The sequence below is a fragment of the Sinocyclocheilus anshuiensis genome, unplaced genomic scaffold (assembly GCF_001515605.1).
Source record: "Sinocyclocheilus anshuiensis isolate Anshui unplaced genomic scaffold, SAMN03320099.WGS_v1.1 scaffold197, whole genome shotgun sequence".
In the NCBI taxonomy this organism is placed as follows: domain Eukaryota; kingdom Metazoa; phylum Chordata; class Actinopteri; order Cypriniformes; family Cyprinidae; genus Sinocyclocheilus; species Sinocyclocheilus anshuiensis.
Genome location: NW_015540856.1, coordinates 795,038 through 802,459, shown reverse-complemented (window position 1 = coordinate 802,459; position 7,422 = coordinate 795,038). Strand labels below are relative to the sequence as shown.

The window sequence follows — 7,422 nt, the reverse complement described above, 5'->3', positions numbered from 1 at the left end:
GTTACGCCTTCTTTCTTTGCGTGAACATTTGGGCGGCGTTATGCAAATCTTCCCACATCGTGACATAGACATGTGGGTGCGTGTTAGAACGAGCCGTTTTAGGTAGGCGTGGTTGAATCTTAACTTTTATAAAGAATATCTCTTTGGATTTGAGACTTTAGTCTTTGAAACTTTACAGATCTTCTTTATGCACCAAGAGCTTGTAACACTTCGAAGAGAAAGGAAAAATTGAAATCGCATCATATGAGCCCTTTAAGCTTAAATGCCAGTTGTTCTTTGTGCCTTTTACTACCTGGATTTGTGCACAAATTGAGCTGATTAAATACATGCAATTTTCAAACTGTATCAAACAGTTCATCTGTTTATTTTTTATTTTTTTGTTGCTGCTGATATATTTTGATATTTAAGATTATATTTGTGGATTCCTGCATTCCTAATGACACTGTTCTCTTTTCCCTTCAGGCCCAGGAACAGTGTCAGATGAAATCACAGAGGCAGGCCTAATCCATAAATATTTCTCAGAGGGCCACACATTTGAAGTGATCCTTGATTTTGCACAAAGCATAACATTTTCTAGAGTCTGAGAAGGCTAAGGAATGCAGGCCTAACAAGGAGGACAGACTATACTCCCATTGGCACTGTGAATGCAGCTATACCACATGAACTGACAGGCTCAGGACAGCTTTTAGGTTACAGAGCGCTGTGGCAGACATTGCGACAGAAGTATTTTCTGACAGTTAAAAGGGATGATGTAATGCATGCAATTCGTAGACTGGACTCATGGAGTTCAGCTTCGCCATAGACGCAGGTTTGTCCGAAGAGGATACTTTACAGCAGGACCATGATAAGCTCAAACCCTTTGGTGTTGCCATCAGTGACTGCATTGAAGGGTTTTCTAGGAAAGTGATGTGGCTCAGAAGTGGCAGTTCTAATAACGACCCAGGGATAATTGCTTACTATTACCTGCAGTGTGTATCAAACTTCGGAATTCCAGCACGCCTTCGCACAGACTGTGGGACAGAAAATGGCACTATGGTAGCCATTCACTGTGCATTAAGAACACAGCATACGGATGACTTTGCAGGAGCCCTTAGTCACATGTATGGCACATCAACTGCAAATCAGCAAATCGAAAGTTGGTGGTCCTTTTTCAGAAAGCAAAGGTACAGGGCAGGCCTTTTTAAGATTAATTCCAAAACAAAAATGTAATGTACTATTTAATCAGCTGTCAGGATTCAGCTGTCAACAACATGTATTATATAAGAATAACACTAGACCAAAATGTAATACAAATCTTTTTTCCTGATGCTATAAAGATTTCTTTACATTGATATTTAAAATTATTTATTTTATAGAATACAGTTTAAATAATACCTTTTGTTATTTCCATATAACATTTATTCAGCACTGAAGTAAAACATTGTGTATACTGTCATTTCATCATTAGGACTCAGTTCTGGATTGATCTCTTCAGTGACCTGAGAGAGAGGCACCTTTTCAATGGTAGCCATGAGCATAAAGGCTTTCTACAGTTTGTCTTCTTGAGCATCTTGCAGAAAGACCTTGATGAGTACAAAGAACTTTGGAATAACCACACCATCTGACCTGTTCGTCAGTCGTCTTGTCATTCTGGTAAACCAGAAGCCATGTATCACCTGCCTCACAGGTTCGCATTTAATCTATGCAATATGTGACCATGTTCAGTAAATATCAGATTTAATTTTCACCTAAGTTTAATCATTAGATATCAATGAAATTGTGATCGATTGCCTACAGCTGACACAGAAGTGTATAGTGGAATGTCTCTCATTTGACGACTGTCATATTATTTTAAATCAGAATTAGATCATGTAAAAAAGAATTCAGATACTCTTTAACAAAAACAACAACATTAAAGTTCCAACCTTTGGCTTATTTGTCATCACATTCAAAACCATTTAAAAATTGAGGTGTTGGGTTATTTTTATTATAAATTGTTGTAATGAGTTGACTCGTAGTATTTTGATTTCTGACTGGCCTTAGGTTTGATGCAAGGGACTGTGGATTCCCAGTGTCACAGGAAATTATTCAAGAGTTTGAAGACATTCTGCCACCGCAGGGCAGTCTTTGTGGTGATGGTAATCTCCAAGTTCATTTTGCGGACTTACAGAGACAGAGTGGGCTTTCACCACCAGTAAACTGGATAACTGCTGTTCAGAATTACATAACACTTAAAAATATGTCCGGACTCTAGAATCATCAGTTCAAAGAACAACTTTATTTGTTCACTGCATATGTCATCAGTGTTTAACTGAACATCAATTATTGAAACTGTGTATAACAAAATCTTACGTTTTGTGCAAAGAACATGCCATGCACATAAAAAAGAAAGAAAAAATGTCACTTGTGAAAATAAAACCTGTGTTATTCTTCAAAAATCATCAGTACATCAATACAATCAAAACTATGAACCTGAGTGTTCTTTGTTTAAAGGTGGGGTAAACGATTTCTGGTAGCCAATGTTGACATTTGAAATAACCAAAACAAACATGCCCCTACCCCAAAAGGGTCTCGCCCCTATTTTGATAGCTCCGCCCCGCACATGCATACGCAACCCAGGCAACGATTAGTTCTGTGAAACAAAGCAAAACCAATGTTACACCGTGTCTACACCGGACGCGAGTGGCTCGGCGCGACAAAATACTATAGAACTCATAATCAGTGATGCTGTCTACACCATAGATATATACATATCTATGGTCTACACTGGATGCGGCGTGACATAACAAATCCCCGACAAAAAACTGCTGCTGCGTTCTATTTATGACATATTGACACAAATTTCAAATGATTTTCAATGGTCGCTTTGTTGCGTCCAGTGTACTAGACAGACTTTAGCTGTTGCAGTGCAGAAACGGTGTTACTCACCTATCGAGAAGAAACAAAGCAACCTTGGTGTCCGATCGCAGGCCTTCTGCTCCTTCAGTTCTCTCCAGTGCTGGAAAGCTGATCCGATATTTACACGGGTCCTACTTCTTGCCTTAAGCCTTCTTTTGTTCCGCAGACGTTTTCCTCTTTTGTTTTTTATCCGCCATCTCTTCGCCATCAACTTGGCTGCACATGCTCTAGAGCTTCCTGAGCAGCTGGCCCAAAGTCTAAGTAGTCTGGATTGTGCTAGCCATACCTGATGCCTAGCCTGCATCAGTAACTCAAAGGCCAGAGCCGATCAGCCCTATACACTCACTATGCAAGCTGTATAGGGCCCCGCAAATTACGCAAGGCCTCGCCTCCCCCTCCCTTATGTCAAAGCACGTGTCAGTGTTTACAACTTAGATGAGAATGAGAATTACCAGTACTAAATGCAGAATGAGAATTACCAGTAGTAAACATAGATTCCACTTTATCTGTAACATGGAGAGCGTGACAACGGAGTTGAGGATCCAAATGCAGCTTTATTCCTAAGAGTGGTCAAAACAGGCAGGGTCAAACAACAGCAAACAGGTACAATCCAGGATGAGACAAAAGAGAAATCCAATAAACAGGCGAAGGTCAGGGCAGGCAGCAAACAATCAGTAAACAAGGAAACAGTCCAGGGATCAAAAACCACAAAGACAAGGAAACAGGGAAACTAGGAATCACGGGAACTTGGGAACGCTACAGACTAAGAATACTCAGCAGTGTGAGTGTGTGTATGTGCATCTTTTATAGTGTCACTGATGGGAAACAGGTGTGAGTGTGGTAATTACATCGTTACATCGTAAGAAGAATGGCATCTACGCTAATATTAGTCTCTTTCATTCTTATTCCGAGGTCACCATAGCCACCCAGATCCAGTCCGTATCCAGTCCAGATGGTGGATTCATAAACGGCCTCCTTTGCCGTAACAGGACAGGCAGAGAGTTCATAAACAGCCTCCTTGGCCGTAATAAGTCAGAGAGTTTGCAGTTGTCCTCTTTGGCCATGGCTGGACAGGCGAAGAGCTCGAAGACGACCTCCTTGGCCATGACAGGACAGGCTGAGAGTTCAGAAATGGCCTCCTTGGCCGTGACAGGGCAATCAGAGGGTTCACAGGTGGCCTCTTTGGCCGCAGCTTGACCAGCAGAGAGTTCAAAGGCAGACGCTGCTGCCTTTGGAGGTTCTACAACACAAGCTGCCACCTCGGGAGGAGCTGTACTCCCTAGAGTCATTGGAACAGGGAACGGCACTCCTGTCCGTGATGAGGGAACTAGAGTCATTGGAACAGGGAACGACACTCCTGGCCGTAACAAGGGAACTGGAGTGGACTCAAGGACTGGAAGGGGCTCTGGAGCTGACTCAGGGACTGGAGCGGGCTCATGAGTGTACTCCTTACTAAACACTGGGACTGGAGCAGGCACGGGAGTGGATTAGGGGACTGGAACGGACGCCACCGCCTCAGGAGTTTCTGCAGCATGACGGGACGAGACTCTGGAACGGCGGCCATGATGGGACGAGACTCTAGAACGGCGACTGTGACGGGATAAGACTCTGGAATCGCGGCCATTTTGTCAAGAGGCTCTGAACTGGTAGCCATAGCGGGACCAGGCTCTGGAGTGGCAGATACTGCAGGAGTGCCGTGTTCCTCCTCCACAACACCCACAGTAAATGCAGAGCCACTCAGTTGGAGTGCCAGATCGATGTAAAACTTCAGAGTCCAGTGAGGATCATGCAAAGGCATGAGTGAGCTGAGCGGCTCAGATAGCTCACCACAAAAAAAAAATATCATCAAGCATACCTGGTCAAAAGGTGTTAAATGAGCCAGTCCAATAAAGTCCTCAACATAGTCCTCTTGGTATTGGTATCGGTATCGGTATCAAAATAGTGACCTATTTTTATAGTTACCAAAATAGGTCACTTTGTTCTAAGCACACTGCATTCTCATGCGCACAGCCAAATACATAATAGTAGATAATAGTAGAATAATTTTCTCTTATGGATAGACATAATTCTATGCATTATATTGAATCAAGATTAATGAATATATTCCACGAGTGCAGCCGTCTTCACCAAGTACTAACACAGACCCAGGTGAAGTACAGGCAGCCTCAGTACTAGCACAACCAGAAGTTATTCAAACCAGGACTGGATTTTTCTTAAAGACAAGCTCAGAAGAGGGTTCCATTCAGGCTTATTACAGAGACAGCTGTCAAATGGGGAAAAGATTCCCAGGAGCTGGCATTCATACTCAGTCAAAAACAATGCTATTGTTATTGTTCAGGCCTGGCTCCCAGCACCCAATCAGAGGGTTGGCCCACCATGGCCCCCCAGCGTCAGTGTGAAAGTTACTTGGGACAGTTGACAGAATTGTCTTTGCCCTGATCAGTCCAGTGATAAATCTGTCATGAAAGTTTATAATTTGAATGTGTTTTTAAGCCTTTTACGCATGAACAAACACACAAACACTCGAACGCACGAACACAAAATTAAGTTCTCTTTCACGTTTTCTTGCGTTTGAACAGACAGATACACACAAAGTTAAGTCAAAATACCCATCTTGGTGAGTATCCTCAAAAACAGTTAGTTATGTCTTAAGTGAACGTAAACAGTTGAGAAAGCAATCTGATATATATTGTAGCGTCTGGACCAATCAGACACACAATATATTTTTTTTTAGTTATATTTAACAAATACTCTTCACCCGAAATGTGTCTTAACACCTCAGAAAGGCAGAACAGGCCTCTGGTTCCATGGCAACCAATGCTGATATCACTGGTTTTATTGCCCAAAGGAATGCGGGTAGAGAAACTCACTCATTTTCCTCATAAGAAAGACACATAATGCCCAGAGAAATGGACTGTTCTCTAATTAATTCATAGGAAAACCTTTCTTTGAATGAACACGCACATCCTCCGTACCCACTGTATATATATATATATATATATATATATAGATCTTGTATTAGAGAACAGAACAGAATAACCCCCCCACACACACACCCAACTGGAATATCACTTGGCCCACCCTTCATCTAATATCTGGAGCCAGGCCTGTTTTTGTTGTAAGCTCTTTTCTACAAATTACTACAAAATAAAGGAAGGTGTGACTGACTGGTCAAATATCAATGCCATCCTGAAACACGATGAGGGTAGTCCTGAACACACAAACAATATGCTTAAGTGGAGAGAACTTGATCTGCACATAAGTCGGGGACAGACACTTGGCCAGATACAAATGACAATTTTGGAGGCTTAAAGAAAGAGATGGCGAGATGTCCTTACAAGTTTAAAGGACATGTAAGGAAAGAAACCTAGTATTTAGGGGTTCATCAGACAAACTCTTCCAACCAAACAATAGAAACTTCTTAAAAGATGTTGAATTACTGGCAAAATTTGACCCCCTTATGGAAACTCATCTCAGCTAAATTAAAGATGGAGAGACACATGCTCATTATCTTGGGCTGCACACTCAGAATTAACTGATACGGATTGTGAGTGACAATATTCTGGAAGAAATAGTGACTCAAGTAAGAGACTCAAAGTACTTCTACATTACCTTGGACTGTACACCTGACCAGGGGTGTAGCCAATGTTCCCTCAAATATTTTTTTCTTGCTGAGCAAAACATTTCTCTATTGGGCGGACATTTTGGCCACTTGAGCAAAAACATTTATACCAGACCTGTACAGTGTGTACAAACACACACAAAAAAGTGTGTAACATTTAACTTTAATGTGGTATTTACATTTGACTTGACCCTTGATGTATCTAAATAATGCACATTTTAGACTACCTGAGAAAACCTTTTTTACAGTGCTGTGCTACAAAGAAATTCTATCAAAAAAAAACAAACATTTTTTACATTTTAATCAGAACAGTTCAATTCTTTGTAATAATATAATGTATTATAATAGGCTAATATGAAAAAAATAAGCAGATATTGCTCATGAATTCCATTTGAGGTCAATTAATTATTTGGTTTAAACATTTAAGCATTTAAACCGAGATCTGTAAGCTAAATATTTAAAAAAAAAATGTGAACATATGAATTCTGATAGTTATCTAAGAGTTTAGAGTAGTAGAGTTTTCACACTACAACACCTGTTTAAATGTAAATGTGTCACAGGTTGCCAGGCGAAGGAGCTCGAAGGAGTACGATGGAGGCAGGTAGTCAAACGAACAGAGTCTTTAATAAATTCATGTGGGAGAAACGGGAGAAAACAACCTCTTAACACGACGGAGACAGGACAAATAAACTGAGGAAAGGCAGGGCTATTTATACAAAATCAAACGATGGACTAATAAGATAATTAATGAACACAGGTGGAAACTAATTAACAACTCAAGCAACAAAAGGAAAACTAGGACAAGGCAGGGAGAACAGAAACACAGAACATATACGTGACATTACTCCACTCTGCCGGAAGGTGCGTCCCGCGCCGTAACAGTTACACCGAGGGGGGGGGGGCGGGGCGCTCCGGGAGCCATG

The 7,422-nt window shown here is 41.3% G+C and overlaps 1 pseudogene; it reads left to right on the top strand.

Moving 5' to 3' along the window:
* Positions 1 to 2,233, top strand: part of LOC107687849 (uncharacterized) — a 7,365-nt pseudogene extending 5,132 nt beyond the window's left edge.
* Positions 2,234 to 7,422: the final 5,189 nt, after the last annotated feature.